The sequence below is a fragment of the Phodopus roborovskii genome, unplaced genomic scaffold (assembly GCF_943737965.1).
Source record: "Phodopus roborovskii unplaced genomic scaffold, PHOROB, whole genome shotgun sequence".
NCBI lineage: Eukaryota > Metazoa > Chordata > Mammalia > Rodentia > Cricetidae > Phodopus > Phodopus roborovskii.
In genome coordinates this window covers 13,874,503-13,892,062 of record NW_026125489.1, presented here as the reverse complement: position 1 = coordinate 13,892,062, position 17,560 = coordinate 13,874,503, and positions in this window count along the sequence as shown.

Here is a 17,560-nt window from a genome sequence, read left to right as displayed (position 1 = left end):
ACTATCCCCCACCCCCACCCCTGGGGCAAATGCTTGTCCTCTAACTTACCCCAAAGCTGTTTCCACCCCCCCTCAGCCTCGCTGCGGTTTCTAAAAGCCCTTGCTGTCTGTCTCCGGTGATCAACTCCCATTTCCTACTTGGCCTCAATCTTTCCAAGAACCGAAGCTGTTTCTCAAATAATTTCAAAGGCCATATGTCTCCAAGCTGGCCCCTTGAGGAATGTGCCCCTCTATAGCTCCAGGAATGGGGTAATCATCTTTTATCTAGATAAGCAGGCAAACTTTGAGACACTGCAAAATAGGATGCCTCCCATGTTTCCCTTTTTAGGAAAGTGGGGGTGTTAAACCCAAATATTGCTGGAGCATCAAAAAAAAACAAGCAGTTCATTTTGAGACATTTGGATTGCCCTCATCACTCAGTCATAACTTTGGAAAAACATCAAGGGCCAATGTGTCTTTTTTTTTTCTTTTTCCAGCTAGCTTTCTCTTCTAAAGCTCTCCACAGTAACATTGATTTATTTTTAGAGTCCTGTGGCTAGCACACTGGCCTGAGGCATGATTGATCTATTCATCCCTACTCTCTTTAATGTTGAAAGCAATTGTTAACAGCTGAATCAACTGTACTGTAAACCCCACTAGTGGCCACCACCCCAAGTGAGTTAGTGACACACACCTTGGGTTTTTATTTTGTGGGTACTCATCATTTCTTCTTAGTCCCATTCAGAATCTTGTTGGCTTTGGTGGGTTTTCCTGGGAACATGCATTGTTAAATAATGACTGTGAATGCAAAACTCCCAGTTGTGATGTTTTTGGATTCTGGATCTAGGCTGTTTCATCTAAATATGCAATTCCCTGTTCTAAGGGCAGGCAGCCCTCTTGAAAAGTCCTTTGATTGTGTCTCTTTGGAACTTACAATCCTAGTGACTATGTTTCCAGGTTGCTTGTTCTTTACATAACAACTTTTTTAAAGACTTTAAAATTTGTTTTTAATCTCACATGTATGAGTGTTTTGCCTGCATGAATATGCATGAGCTGTGTATGTGCAGTATCCACAGAGGCCAGAAAAGGGTGTTGAATCCCTTGGAACTGGGAGTTATGAAAATTCTCACCTGCCATGTGGGTGCTGAGATCTGAACCCAGGTCCTCTGCAAGAGCAGCAAGTACTCTGAAGAGCTGGACTATCTCCCCAGCTCCACATCCTTTCTTTTGTCTTTGCCATATGGAATTTCATTAAACAAAAATGATTCTTTGCAAGTTGAAAAAAAAAATGGAACCTAGAAGTGAAGAGGAAAGCCTAGTTTGGGGAGATTCAGTGGAAGAAGGCATTGAGAAACTAGCCTTAGACAGTTTTGCACTTATCGCTTGAGTTGATGCCAATATATTAACTGTAAACTGTACCACAAATAATAAAAACCCAGAGACAGATATTGGGGTTCAAGCTGAAGATCAGAAAAGCAAAGGAGCTATCTAAAGTGACCCCTCCTCCAAAGCCCCTTCCCTTCCAACCTTTCCACTCCCAATTTGTCATTGCCTCAGGGACATAGGAAGGAATTTTCCACATGTACTTTTATTTTCAAGGAGATGTTTCCTAAATCAATTGCATTTCTGGTAATAGTTCAGGCTGACAGACATAACAGGGAAGGGCAAGCATGGGAGGCTTCTGGCAACTGAGTAGAAGGATTGGCCCTTTCTACAGTCAGTCCCTGCAGGGACACCTCAAAGCTGCTTACGATTCTTCCTTGTATCGTCTTCCCTTCTCCACTTCTGAGCACGAGAGAAACATTAGCACACACACAGCTTCTCTGAAATTCTACAGAACATAATGGAAGGGGCGTCTGTGGCTGTAACAGAATCCCCAAGACCAAGTCATTTATAAAGAAAATAAATTTATTTGGCTTATAGATTTGGACGTTAGGATGTCCAAGAAGACAGGCTGTGCATCTGCCCAGACCTGGGATGGGCCTTCTTACTTCATTGTAATGTGACAGAGGTCATCACATGCTTCATGAACCCCTCCCTCCTTTATAGCATCTTTCTACTCCCTATACATCTTCAGGATGCTTCATAGCTCCTTTCCCTTTCCCCCAATAAGGAAATGTTGCCATGAGACCGTATTTTGTACAGGTCTTAAGTAGCTAATCACAGCTTCTGAGAGTCCCGGAGTACAATGGCTGTGCCATGTCTAGAAGAAAGAGTTCCACAACCTCTGTCTTCCTCCTTTAAAGCAACTAATGCTGATACTCCATGACCTCATCTCATTATCTTCCAGAAGTATTATCCCCCACCCCAAATCATTAGGGTACTAGTTTGAAGTTTAAATTGCCATCATGTGAACTTGAGGGGAACAGAGGTCTTGTTTGGTCATTTCTTACTGTGACTGGCCAATGCCAGTGTCAGCTGATTTCTGGCTGACCCATAGGAAAACTTACTTCCCATTTGTCTCATTTGAGGACAACTCAAAATTGAAAACAAAGTCTTCAGACTGGTTTCAGCCTCTTCTGATTTGTAGACTAGGAACACCCTAATGGTTTTTGTTCTTCTGTCCAAGACAATGGATTTGAGCCTTCAAAGACAAGAAGTATAGGGTTTTTTGGTCATATATTAGGTGTAACATCCTGATGTAAGAATTAATCATCTTTGACTCACATCTTTAATCCCAGCATTCATGAGGCAGAAGTAGGTGTATCTCTGTGAGTTCAAAGCCAATCTGGTCTACAAAGCCAGTTCCAGAACAGCAGAGCTGTTACACAGAGAAACCTTGTCTCAAAAAACAAAACCAAACAAAATTAATCATCTCACAAAGGCTAATTTTTACGTGTTAGTCTCCTAAATAGAAGGCTAGAACCTAGGAGATTTTGTCTTCTCTGAATTAATAACACAGATGTAAAAAACCAATGACATTTCAACTCAGTTTCCATTTTCATTATACTAAAACTGATTTGTATGTTTTCTTGAGGACTCTTAAAAATTAGAATTCTGCTGAAAGAAGACCTATGTGTTTCTTAATAAAGGACATATTTATGTCTCTTATTTAATTTTATGTTTTTTTCTCATGTATTTATATGACATTATATGCAATGAACTATTGATGCTGGATAAAACTATAGTTTACCTCCAGGGCTTCTTCTTATTAAATAGCACATTAAGCTAGGACTATCACCCAGCAAGATAGCACTACTGATTTACCATTTATGACTCTTGTCACCACATAATTCTCTGTCTCCCTCTGAATCATCTAAGGAACTCGGCTTGTTCTACCCTGCCTTGGACCTCATCCTTATCTTGTAGTCCCTGGCACATATCCAAACTTATAATAAAATAATCACACCGTTGAACAAACAAATGGTATCACTGGGTACCTGAGATAAGTTCTTTGTGATACCAAAGCAATAAATTTAGCAATTTCTTGGCAACTAAGGCTCAAAGAAAAACCCACGGGCTATATGATGTCAGTTCTAATGACATTAGGGACAACAGTAAGAGGCAGTAGTAGAAATGACCAGAACTGTGATTTTTTTTTCATAGCAATATATTATTTATGATTTATTACAGCTTGCCTGAGGAATCAGAAAAGCAAAGTCAGCCTCCAGCTATAGAGATCTGGCAGTGGTGATATACACGGATACACACCTTTAATCCCAGCATTCTTCTAAAAGAGAATTATAGCTCACTCCTTTAATCCCAACAGTAGGGGAGTATATAAGACAGCAAGGTCTCAATTGAAAGCATTCATTCTCCAGCCATGATGAGGAGAGAGAGCAGGATCAGCCCATTCAGCCTGAGATAGTGGTAAGAGCTAGTGGCCTGCTAGCTTGCAAGGGCAGCCAAAACATAACACACCTAGATACCTTCCAGGCTGAGCTTACATAGCATTTGCAACAGGAACTGAAATCCTAATGTGTTGTGGAATAATCTTTTTATACACTATGCAGATATGTTGTTCTTGTTGGTTTAGTAAATGGCCAATAGCTAGACAGGAAGAGGTTAGGTCACACTTGTGAACAGGGACAGTGCAATGTCATCAGGAAATGTGGGATGAAGCAAGATGAACCTGCCAAATTGAAGAAAGGTGCTGAGCCATGTGATAGAACATAGATAAGAAATATGGGTTAATTTAAGTGGTAAGGGTTAGTTAGTAACAAGCCTAAGCTATCAGCCAAGAAGTAATAATTAATAAGTTTTTGTGTTTTTATTTAGGAGCTGCCTGGTCGGACAGAATATTCTACCTACACTAATGCCTAGAGGGTATTTGTTTTCTTCAGATGCAATTGATTGGTTGCTTATGTAGAAATATTTTTGTTACCTATTGGGTAACTTCTTAACACTCATAATGCCCAAATTTAAATCAGATAAAATTAAAGAAGTTTGGCAGGCAGATCTCTGTGGAGTTCAAGGGTAGCCTGGTCTACAAGACCTAATTCCAGGACAGGCTCCAAAGCTACACTGAGAAACCCTATCTCAAAAAAAAATTAATAAAGTTATAATTAACTTCAGGTCTTTGACCATACTAGCTACATTTCAAACATTAGAGAGATACATGCAGCTAATGGCTACCATATTGGACCGTGTAACTAATACAACTTTCATAACTGTGGATAATTTTATTGCACAGTAGCTCTCTAGAATGGCTAAAATATCTGGCTGCCAATCTGGGATGGTTCTGACAAAATACAAAGACCCTCCTAAGATAGTACCATTGAAGGAAATGACTTATCCAGCTCCCTGTAGAAATTCAAGCTGTTTTAATTCCTCTGAAAATGTCATTTCAAAGGTAACTTTGATCTGACATCTGAGAACAACGAGTTCTCGTTCCAAAACTAATGTTGTGTTATCACAGTTTCTTGTAAGTACTCTCAGGTCTTCTCATTAAATCTACAGAATAGTCCCATGAAGGAGGTATTATTTTCAAAATGCAGATGAGAAAAATGAAGTTTGGGGTGCTGATAAATTAACCTGTCTCAAATAATTTGGCTTCTAGGGAACAGAATTTTTTTTAACTCTCTTCTGTAGAATGCTAAATCTCTTTGAACTTGTTTTTATTTTTGAGTCAAGCATTCATTGTTGCCTCCCTAGTTAGCATCAAACTCACAATCCTCCTGCCTCAGCTTCTTGAGTATGTAAGATTAAAGGGGTTTGTCACCATAGCTTGTGTGTGTGTGTATGTGTTACTGGCGATTGAACCTATGGCCTTGTACATGCTAAACACATGACACTGAACTCTATCTTCATTCAACCTATACCATCAAGAAAAGTATTAATAATGTCCCTTATATGTGAGCCATTTCCGATATCTTGAACCAGACTCAAAGTTAATAGCTTTGTGAACTTGGGCAAACAATTCATTAATTTCATCATCTGTAAAGTGGGGGCAGTGACTTAGTACAGTTCTGTAGCAATGGACACACACACATAAACTATGCTTGTAATAGTAATAGCCCAATTTCAGAAAGGAAAGCCCCCTGAACTACTTAAGAGGATATAGGAAACATCAAGGTCCAATATCAGACAAAGAACTACCAAAAAAAACTCAAAATACTGCCAATTAAATAAGAATTAGCAGTGGCCCTTGGGTATTGGTTGAATGGTTCAGTTCTTAGGACAGTCTGTGCTGGGTCCAGTGGGGAAACAGAAACAGTCTTCCACAGTAGGATAGTAGAGCAAAGAATGAAATTAGAAAGTTAGAATCTTGGGGCAAAATAGGGCAAACCACCAACATAACTACTTGTTGGCTTTATATATCCAAAGTCAGAAACACAAAAGGAAGGAAGTGACCAGTGACAGAAAGCTCATCAGCTGTCATACAGCCTCCCTTAATCTATTTTTGCTAGATACGATTTTGGACCAGCCAGGCATTGGTGGCACACGCCTTTGATCCCAACATTCGGGAGGCAGAGGCAGGCAGATCTCTATGAGTTGGAGGCCAGTCTCCAATCCAAAGCTACAGAGAAAACCTGTCTCAAAAAACAAAAAAGAAAACAAAACAAAACAAAAAAAGATTTAGGACCAAAACAAACAAACAAAAGTGTCCCTTCTTTCCTACTACAACATTGCCATTAAAAAAAAAAAAAAATACTGTTTCTTCATTTTTTTTACTCTCTAAGTTGTCTGCATTTTTTGCTTATGAAGGTAAACAGCAAGAGGTTTCTGGAATATTGCCATGGAGTACATATTGAGTAAGCCAGGGTCCAGCTCATCTTCCCAATCCTTATGCAGGACCGCTAACATGTGCCCCCCTCAACACACACACACACACACACACATATACACACACACACATACTCACACACACACACACACACACGGGCCCAGGAGACCCTGGAGGGTCTCTGTGGAGGGAGGGTAACTCAGCAGGGAAGACTACATCCCCCAAATCCACTCCTATTTACCAACCACACCAGGGCCCCCACCAAGCTACAAAGAACAGAAAGTTTGCGTTCAGAGGTTTTCACTTCGAACTTCTGTCAGCATGGGTCCCTTCAGTTCAAAGAGTCCTCTCACCCCAAGGCGCGCGTGCGCACACACACCACAGAGAGAGACACTTTGATGGTGATTTCCACCATAGTTCCTTGAGAAAGAAGGGCTGCATCTATATTGAAGGCTTCAGGACAGGGGGTCTCAATATTTTCTCCTGCCTTGGCTTTATTCCCCCCTACATCCCATTAAAACCAGCATATTACAGGATTCATCTAAAGTTGACATCACTAATAGGAATGATAAAGTTCGAGGGAGAATCATTTTAAATCATATATTAAAAAGTAAAGAGACTCATAGGTGATGGGTGGTAATGGCACAGGCCTTGATCCCAGGACTTGAGAGATAGAGGCAGGTGGATTTCTGTGAGTTTGAGGCCAGCCTGGTCTACAAATCGAGTTCTAGGACAGGCTCCTAAGTCTCGAAAAACCAAAAACAAACAAAGAAACAAACAAAAAAAGAATTCAGTTAATAAGTGTAGTGAAATCAGAATGGTACAGTAGAATGGGAAAAAAGTAAGACACCAGGGCCCTCCCTCCCTTTTGGGAGTGTAGGAGAGGAACAGGCACATAGAGTAAGTCTAAGACACATTGGGACACAATTAGGGAAGAGCTCAGTGCAAATGCTGCATCATACCCCTTGGGGAATGAACATTGCTCTTAAATTGCAGTGACGTGTCTGGGCCCAGAAGTCCTTTTCCCAAGGTCAGGCATCTGGATAAAGTTCTCCATTCCTTAGGGGATTGAGGGAAGTTCCTGCTTGATGAAGCAGTCATTCTCCTTATCTCTGGCAGGAGGAACTACAGCCCTTCCTTGATGTAAGAGGGTGCCAGGTGGACTCACTGAACCTTCTAGAACAATAGGCATTTAGATACTTGCTGAACTTAACCATGTTTGTCTCAAGAAAGATGCTGATTTCCATCCCTGAATCACAGAGTCTGTGATGGGAGATGCCATTATGTATATATGTTTCTCATACTGGTTAATAATAAAGCACTGTTGGCCAATAGGAAAGGAAGATAGGCGGGACTAGGAGACAAGGAGGAAAGAGGAAGTAGATAGGAGGAGTCAGCATGGAGAGACTGGGGAGACTAGACGCTTGCCTCACTCCCCGGTAAGGAGACCATGTGGAAATACACAGAAATGGGTTAATACTTAAGACAGAGCTAGCCAATAAGAAACAAGTAACCAGGCCAACAGCATTGTATCAAATACAGAGTCTCTGTGTATTATTTGGGGCTGGAGCTGTGGCAGGACAAGACTAGGCTGCAGGCAGGAAAAACCATACTCGTTACAGAGTCTGCTTTCAACCTTGCCTGTGGCTAAACAGTTGAGTACAAAAGGTTATTCCTTTTTTAATAAATAACATAGACAGCCATTCCAATTCATGCTCAGATCCATTCTGTCTCCTCCTTTCTCTCCACAACTCCTTACTGAATCTGGTCCCTGGAGTTTCCCTCTCTTCTTCCAGATCTTCCCATGTGCCTGTTACCCATAAGGCCTACCCCAGAATTCCCATTCCTTCACCAGCATCTAGGTTATTTAAAGGGACTGCTTTGGGATTGCCAAAGGTGAGCTTCATCACCCCAGGTCCCATGTTTATGGGAGGGGCGTAGGAGTGTAGGACACAGAGAAGTGCCATGCAATCCCTGTTTCTGAAGGCCAAGCGGAATATGTGTGGACACTGCCAAGTCAGTGCCTCTTGAGATTTCCCCACCAGACTGTGTGCTAGACCTCCTTCTTACCAGTTATCCAGAGTGGACCTCCTGGATCTGCAGTCCGCCCCCCCCCCCCGCTCTCTTTCAATCTCTCTGCCTCTCTCTATCTCTGTCTGTGTCTGTGTTTCCCTCCGTAACACCCCGCTGACAATAGTAGCACTCCTTATAATGGCATTATCACACATCCTTATGTGTGTCAGTAGCTGTAAATGTTATAACTCAAAGATGCAGTCCCTATACCTAACCCACTGACAGCCTTAGCTACCCAACATCAAGACAAGAGTACCATGCTGCATATCATTAGCTTAGGGAAATAAAGATCAAGATCCAAAATTCAAAGTATAGTTTTTACAGAATGTATATGGTTTTTGTATCCTTGCAAATATGTGAGCAAGAACCATCGTAAGTTGAAGAATACCTATTCCGCTGCCTTTCTCCCATGTATGTGTACATGAGAGGAGAAAACTCCCTGAAGACTATGATCAAATATGTCATGAAAGTCAAGAGAAGAGCCTGGAGAGATGGCTCAGTGGTTAAGAGCACTGGCTGTTCTTCCAGAGGACCAGGGTTCAATTCCCAGCACCCACATGAAAGCTCACAACTGTCTGTAACTCCAGTTCCAGGGGATCTGATACCCTCACACAGATTATGTACAAGCAAAACACCAGTGGTAGAACATAGATTACTATAAGTGGGTTGGTTTAAGTTATAAGAGCTCTTTAGGAACAAGCCTAAGCTATAGTCTGAGCTTTCATAATTAGTAAGAAGTCTCCATGTCATTAAGGAGATGGCTGGTGGGACAGAGAAAATTACAGGGAAATATCCTTAAACTATGAGAAAGAAAGCTCTTTTCCTCCTGCCCTCCCCCCCCCCCTTTTTCGAGACAGGGTTCCTCGAGACAGGGTTCCTCTGTGGCTTTGGAGACTGTCCTGGAACTAAACTTGCTCTGTAGTAGACCCGAGCTGGCCTCAAACTCACAGACAGCTGCCTGCCTCTACCTCCAGAGTGCTGGGATTAAAGGCATGCACCACTGGGCTGGGAGAGATTTCTTTTATTTTTTTAAATGATATACTACAATTTATACTACAATTTATTTATTTTTATGTATGCTGTACTCTACCTGCATGTACACCTCCGTGCCAGAAGAGGGCACCAGATCTCACTATAGAGTGTTGTGAGCCACCATGTGGTTGCTGGGGATTGAACTCAGGACCTCTGGAAGAGCAGCCAGTGCTCTTATCCACTGAGCCATCTCTCCAGCCCTGGAAGAGATTTCTTTAAAAATACTATCTCACAGGCATATCTCTGTGAGTTCAAGGGCAGCCTGGTATATAGAGCAAGTTCCAGGTCAGGCTCCAAAGCAATGGGGAAACCCTGTCTTGGAAACAAACAAACAGACAGACAAAGAGAATACCCTTGCCCTCCTTGGCCCTCCCTAATCACATGGTGACCACATGGTGGGTTTTTCAGATTTTTTTTCTGTATGTCCTTATTGCCTTTTTGCCTCTCTTCTATAAACTACTCAAGACTTTCCTGCTTAAAAGGAGCCCGAGTAATGGATTATGGTGTTGCTCTCTTTAATCTGACTTAGAAGGCCCAGCTCTTGGGTACATCCCAATAAAAAAATCAAGTTTGCTTCAAATTTGGCTCAAAATCTGGTAGCAGTCTTAGGAGATTAACATTTCAATTAATCTTTTTTCCTTCTCATTAAAAATTTTACTCAAACAAACAAAAAAAAAAAAAACCAAGAAGGGTTGCCTGAGAGTTTGGGCTCTATACCTCAGTTTTTATTTCTGCAGTCACTGGGATAAAAGTCCCCTGTGTCTGATGAGATGATGTGACTTTTTTTTTTTTTTTTTTTTTGGTGGCTAACAGAACACAGGGAAATACTGGCTTATATTTACAGCTATACTGGATTATTAAATGGCACATAAAATAAAAGGTACAAATGAAAGCTAGATAAAGAGGTAAGGTCTGAGGAAGGGCAGGCCCTTCCCTCTCTAGATGCCACCTTCTGGTACCTGTCAACTATTCAGTCTCCCAGATCTCCAAAACAGGTTCAAAGTATAGATGGAGGCCTCGCCTCCAGGCATGATTGATTAACTCTTTAGTTCAGATGGTTTTTGTCTATGAGTGTGTGTGTGTGTGAGTGTGTGTGTGTGTTGTGTGCTTTTAATCATGTAGACCAGGTGTGCCCTACCCAAAGTTGCAAACTTACTCAAAACTGTGCACTTGGGAGGCAGAGGCCTTCGGATCTCCATGAGTTCCACTAGTAGTCCACTCACTGGTCTACAGAGTGAGTTCCAGGACAGCCAAGGCTACACAGAGAACCCCTGTCTCAAAAAAAAAAAAAAAAAAAAAAAACCAAAACCAAAAGCAAAAAATTTAAAAAAATAATATAACTTGATTGGAGAATTCTCGAGTGTAATATTTGCAGATGAAAATTTCATGTCATAACCTCATACAGAGAAAATGTCTCCTCTTGATTTTTGCTCACATGTGTGGATGCGTGTTACAGCGGTCATGTGGCTTCCCATGCTTTGTCTTTCGAGTGCAGACGGCTGAAGCGGCTCCAATACGAGACATGACTGCTGAGTGAAACACACCATTACCAATACTGTTTCAATTTGCCATTTCATGGTAGATTTTTAATGCTGTTCAGAAAGCAAGCAAATATTATTATTTGATAATTAAGGGTCGCTCCATGCTTCAGCTGTGCCATATATTTTACCTGGTTTGCTTTACACTCCTGCCCTTTGGTCCTCTCTGCATCAGCAGTTGAGATAGTGTGGGAGATGAAGAAAACCATGTTTCCTATTTTCCTGTCAATTAATTTTCACAATAAAAATAAGTGCCGTACCGTATCTGTAATGTTGAATTCAAATCTACAAAAATCTCAAAAGAAACAAAACCCTTCAAAAGTAAAATTACAGATGAAGATAGTTCAGTGAAAAATTGCTATGTGACTACTTTTCTCAAGGCAAGACACCCTTTTCTTTTTCTCTTTTCACTCTCCTGCCTCTGCCTCCTGAGTGCTGGCATTGGCATTAAAGGAGGTGTGTGCCACCACTACCCGGCTCTCTTCCTCTGTCTCTCTCTCTCTCTCTCTCTCTCTCTCTCTCTCTCTCTCTCTTTTTTGGCACAGAGCCCTCATTGTCATGGGACTGGCTATATAGCTCAGGCTAGTCTTGAACTTACAGGGATCCTCCTGCCTTGGCCTCCCGCTAGGTTTTACTCTCACTGCCTCCTGCCCATTAGGAAAGCCTCTTTGCTACCACACCCAGCTTTTGTTCAATTCGCAAAGGCCATAATTTGAAAAGCATTATGTACAAAGCACATAGTTTTTAGTGCCTCTTAAGGATTCCATCCTAGGTATAAAAGAGTGAGAAAATGTGTATCTTAAGAGCTAGTTTTGGGGGGCTGGGGAGATGGCTCAGAGGTTAAGAGCACTGGCTGTTCTTCCAGAGGACCCTGGTTCAATCCCTAGCACCTACATGACAGCTCACAACTGTCTGTAACTCCAGTTCCAGGGGATGCAGCACCCTCACACAGATATACATGCAACCCAAAACACCAATGCACATGAAATAAAAATAAATTTTAAGAAAAAAAAAAAAAGCTAGTAATGGGCTGGAGAGATGGCTCAGAGGTTAAGAGCACTGGCTACTCTTCCAGTGGTCCTGAATTCAATTCCTAGCAACCACATGGCAGCTCACAACCATCTGTAATGAGATCTGGTGCCCTCTTCTGGCCTGCAGGAATACATACAGGTAGAACACTGTATACATAATAAATTAAAAAAAAAAAGAGAGAGCTAGTTTTGAGATATCGTGTTTAATAGCAAAAGCCCATAGACAGCATGTAAAAAAGGGGGAGATATTCTACAATCAGTTTGTCTCACCAGAATATAGTGATGAAAACTGAAGAAACTGGACCGAAACTTCACTCATCTCTTTATTCACTGTATTCCAAGGACAGAGGCAAGTGGATCTCTATGAGTTTCAGGCCTAATTCCTGCAACTTTTCCTGCTCCTTTCCTCCTCTCTGAACGCATTCCCCACCCTGGCTAAGGACCACAGCAGTACCTTCTGAAGGTTTTTCATCCAAGCCAGGGGTCATCTCTTCTCTTTGTAACCCTTCACCTATACTCCTGTTAGTAACCACAGTGGGAAAAAAGAAAACAAAAACAAAACAAAACAAAAAAACCAAAAACCATTGCTTCACCAAATTGGACTTTGGTGCACTCATTGCCTTGGTGATGGGAGATGTCATTCTGTATATGTTTCTCATACTGGTTAATAAAAAAAGCACTGTTGGCCAATAGGAAAGGAGGATAGGAGGGACTAGGAGACAAGGAGGAAGAGGAAGTAGTAAGGAGTCAGCATGGAGAGCCTAGAGAGAACAGAACTGCCATTCCTCTGCTCTCGGTAAGACCACGTGGAAATACATAGAAATGGGTTAATAATTAAGATAGAGCTAGCCGATAAGCAACTAGTAACTGGCCAACAGGATTATATCTAATACAGAGTCTCTGTGCATTATTTGGGGCTGGCGGCGTGGCGGCAGGACAATACCAGGCGGCAGGTGGAAAAACAGTACTCCTTACACCTTGGTTTGTTGTGTGAGTTCCCTTTCTGGAACCAGAAGATGTGTGTGCATTGTCTCCCCAGGAAACATTCATCATACAATTACTTGGTTTCTTTTTAGGATTGTTCAGTGTGTTTCTATCTAGTCCATTATTGGGCACTCTACTGTTCCTATACACAACTCATGTGCCTCTCCTCTTATTCTAAGCTCTGTTCTTTTCTTCTCTTTATACTTTGTATCTTTCCATAGCCTCAACCATCTCAAAAAGTGGGCTGGGTAATTGGCTCTATAGTTAGGAGAAGTTGCTGCTCCTCCAGAAGACCTGAGTTTGGTTCCTAGCACCTACATGGCGGCACATAACCATCTGTAACTCCAGTTCCAGGAGATCCAATACCCTCATGTGGCTTCTGTGTGCACCAGACAGCCACGTGGTCCAAAGATATACATGTAGTCAAACACCCATAAACATAAAATAAAAATTTCCTAAATAGTGTCCCAACTTTCCCCTTCTGGCTATTATTTCCCAGCTTAATTTTATTTCAAAGTCAATCTAATACTAATTCCTTGTCTAATCTCCCCTACTTCCCTTTCACTCCCTACAAATATTTCAGCTGGAACAATATAGCTTACATATTTAAAAAAAATCCAAACAATGAAATAACCTCAGACAAATACATCTCAACACAGCCAAAGCCACACAATTTCGCCAAAAGTTACTAATCCCACAGCAGTTGCCTTCAATGAGAGTAAATTAGATAAAAATCCCAAAGAACTAGAAAGACTAATCATATCTCCAAAGAAATCCAAAAGGAAAATAAAATTCCTGAATGACTTGCCAAAGAACAGCTGAAGTAAAGAAGTTGACACAAAATATGAAAGAGGAATTCAGAACGCAGAAACATTGAAGAAAGACCAGACAAAGAACCTGAAGTCAGAAATAAAAAGCTCAATGGAAAGCCTCACCATGAGGATGATGAAGGAGAGGACAGAGTATCTTGGCTTGAACACAAGATGGAACCTTGGAACAAATAGAAAGAGGTATAAGAATTTTAAGAAATTGGCGCTATTGTGAAAAGGTTAACTCTAAAAGAAAATAATAATGCCATACCAATAGTCATCGTGATGAGATTTCATAAAGGCCAAGGGAGGAATTCCAGGAATTTCTTAACAGTGTTGATGTTGCTGGGCAGTGATGTAGCGTGCCTTTAATCCTAGCACTGGGGAGGCAGAGGTAGGTGGATATGTGAATTTGAGGCCAGCCTGGTCTATAGAGTGAGTTCTAGGACAGCCAGAACTGTTACACAGAGAAACTTTGTCTCAACCCCCCTCCTCCTAAAAAGTGTTGATGTTGACTGAGGGTGGTGACATAACTTAGTTTTTAGAAGTAATGAAGAAAATAGTATGATTTTTGACATTTTATCTAGTCATTTATAGCATCCAAAGAAATTTTTTGCCAGAATTTGACAATGAAGAATACAATACTGATTGCAGATAACTTTGTAAAGGTGTTTATTTAATTATTTTTTCACTACTAAGAAGTAATGTTTAAACCATACATGGTCAAACACACTTTTTAAAGAATATTTTTTAATTCTTTGTAGACTTCCAATCATGCATCCCAATCCCATTCAAGTCCCTGTTCCTCTGCACTTGCAACCACCTCTCCGACCCCCCCCCAAACAAAACAAAACAAAAACCCCACATCTCATCATGGAAGCTGTAGTGTGGCCCAGTGAGTCACAGAGTCTAGCCTCTAATTCATACATCTTTACTCACAAGTGTCCCTTGCAATGAGTCATTAGTCTGGCTCCAAGCCTCTGACTTCTGCTACATTAATGACACTGGGCTCTCACTGGGACTCCTCTTGGATATCTTTTGCTGCCCTGGGTCGTGAATATCCTGCAGCTTTGGACCTGCAGGACCAGCCCCTTGAAGTGTTCTAGCAGTTCATAGATGGGGTGGATATTGGGGTGATCCCGAGCCTAGGTGGTAGTTGGGTTGGTCAGCCTGACATGCCAGCTCTCTCTCATTCTCACTGCCAAGGTGAGCTCCTCAGCACTGCCCAGGCTAGCTCCCTAAATGCCACAGCCAACAAGGGGAGAGGTCGGTTCTCTTGCTACACCAGCTCTACTGTGTTGCCCAGGTGAGGTGCAGGGCCCAGTCCTCTGAGTGCTGCAGCTGGTGAAGGCCAAGGCCAGCTCACCCCCTCTTGTGACCGCTGGGCCAGCTCTCAAGTCTGCCACAGGGGAGGGGCAAGATGTGTGTGTGGGGTGGCATCTCTTCCTCTCCCGTGCTGCTACATGAGAGATGAGCAGTGAGGCCAGCTCACCTACACCCCCACCAGCTCTACTATGCTGCAGCCAGTGAGGGGGGGACCAGCTCTCCCATGATCACCTTCTTGGGTCATCTGTGTCCTGTCTCCCCTCCTCCCTGCCACCCTGCACCCCAACTCTCTATTGTGCTGCCCAGTCAAGCTGCAGGGCCAGCTCCCCCTCCTGCTGTAGGTAGTGAGTGTGAGGGCAAGGGGGAGGGAATCTTTCACACATACCACCAAATGGCAGATGTGTGGGGGGTTATCTCTCCCACTCTCATCCTCAGGGCTGACCAGCAGGATCAGTTCGCTCTGGAATTTACTCTGTAGACCTCAAACTCACAGAGATCCACCTGTCTCTGCCTCCCGAGTGCTGGGATTAAAGGCATGCACCACTGCTGCCACCACCCAGCTAGATGTCCTTGTTTGTGTGATAACCCTGGCTGTCCTAGAACTCACCAGGCTGGTCTCAGACTCACAGAGATCCACCTCTGCCTCCAGAGTACTGGGTAAAGGCATGCCCAGCTGGGAACATGGGTCTCTTTGGGAACAGTCTCTACAAAACTGTTTCAATGTCATTTCTTCAAAGCCTTCCCCGATGTCCTCTCTTGCACAGGGAGCATTCCCACTGAGTTGTAGAACTGACTGTTGGCATACTGTCTCCCTGGAAATGAATTCCTCAAACCATAGAACCCCATCCTGTGCACTTAACTGGAGAGACTACATACAGACTAGACTGCCTGCATAGGAAGTCTGGCTTTGCCTCTAGTGGGCCTGAGACAGGTCTTAGGTACAATTTGCTCATCTACTTTACATACATATTAAGGATACATCATTTTAATACCAAACAAACCAAATAGTCACAGATGAAGTACCCAAACAAGCAAGTAAATAAAAACATATTTATCCAGTTAGAAAAATAACTCATCTCATTACAGTTAGGAGCATGAAAGAAAAACTTCCAGCCCATGAGATGGCTCAGGGCATAAAGGTGCTTAGGGCCAAGCCTGATGACTAAAGTTAGAGCTCTGGGACCACGTGGTAGCAGAGAGCTGACTTCTTCATCATTGTCTTCTGCCCGGAACACCCACTTAGTGGTACATGTGCATTTACAAATACACTCCCAAGGGCACATACATACACATAAATAAATGTAACTTTTTTTTTAATGCTGTCATCTAAAATGAAAATGCTGGATGCTATTTGTGAGGACTCCAATAGGAGACTACAGACATTTTGAAGTTTCTAAGAACATAAGATTTATATTATAAATTACAATATATTTACACTATAAATACACACATATAAATATAAAGGAAAGGTCTCATATTTAAAAATCTTAAGATTCCAAAAGCTTTGTTTAGCTTTGAGATAGGGTCTCACTACGAAGCCAAGCTACACTAGAATTCGAAAACCTCCTGTCTTTATCTTCTGAGTTCTGGCTTAACTGTTGTGTGACAGCACATTTCACTTTCCCCCAAAGAACTTTAGTGTGCCTTCTAGATACTGATAGTTATCTTGTTGGAAATTAACAGTGAATTTTTACGTTCTTTTTTTGAGACAGGGCCTTAGATATTCCCTGTTGGCCTGGAACTCTCTATGACCTTGCTCTGCTTATCCCTCTGCCTCCTGCTCTGGAGTACTGCTGCTCCTGAAGTATAACACCACACACACGATGTATGTGCTGCTGGGATTTGAACACAGGGCAGGCCCTCTTACCAAATGAGCTACATCCACAGACCCCAACACTGACAAATCTTGAAGAGTAGTTGTTCTTCATTAAAAGTTACAGCACATTGCCTGTTATATGTACCTATTAGTTCTTGCCAAATTCTACCATGCCCAATCATTTGTATTTGCAATGTTTCCCCACTGCATGATGTGTTTGAAATACTCCAGTGTAGGCTTGTGGGAGAGTGGGGTGTAAAATGTAGACAGTGCCTTAGTATTACAGACACAGATTGGACCTTACATCTTAAAGGGTGTGTGGAAGGTCAGACCACACTTGGAGTACAAGTGTTTTGTGGCACATACCCACACTCTAGAAGATTTAAATTTTGATACCAGCCTGGGCTACACAGTGCAGGCCTGCCTAAAACCAAAACAAATAAAAAGCATCCAACACAAAGAGTTAACAGGTGAGTTGTAGCCAACTGAAAAAGAGCAGTAAGGTTTCACCAGCTTAAAGGGTTTACAGGATTTACTTTTTCATGACGATGAAAAATTGACATACTGGTTGTCATGATAAAGCATTTCTACCATCAAAAGAACTGAAGCAGCAATGAAGGATTGCCCATCAAGTAAACATGATGCAGAACACGGTAGAAGGCAGGGAGGCCCCTTGATTCAGAAGCAAAACCTGCTGAAGGGAAGGTGCTGCAGCTGCGGTGTCCCCGAGAAAAGAGCCGCGTGGATCTCAGCCTGGGTGGGAAGATGGTTTTAGAGAACAGGAGCGGAAGAGTTTCAGGAATCGG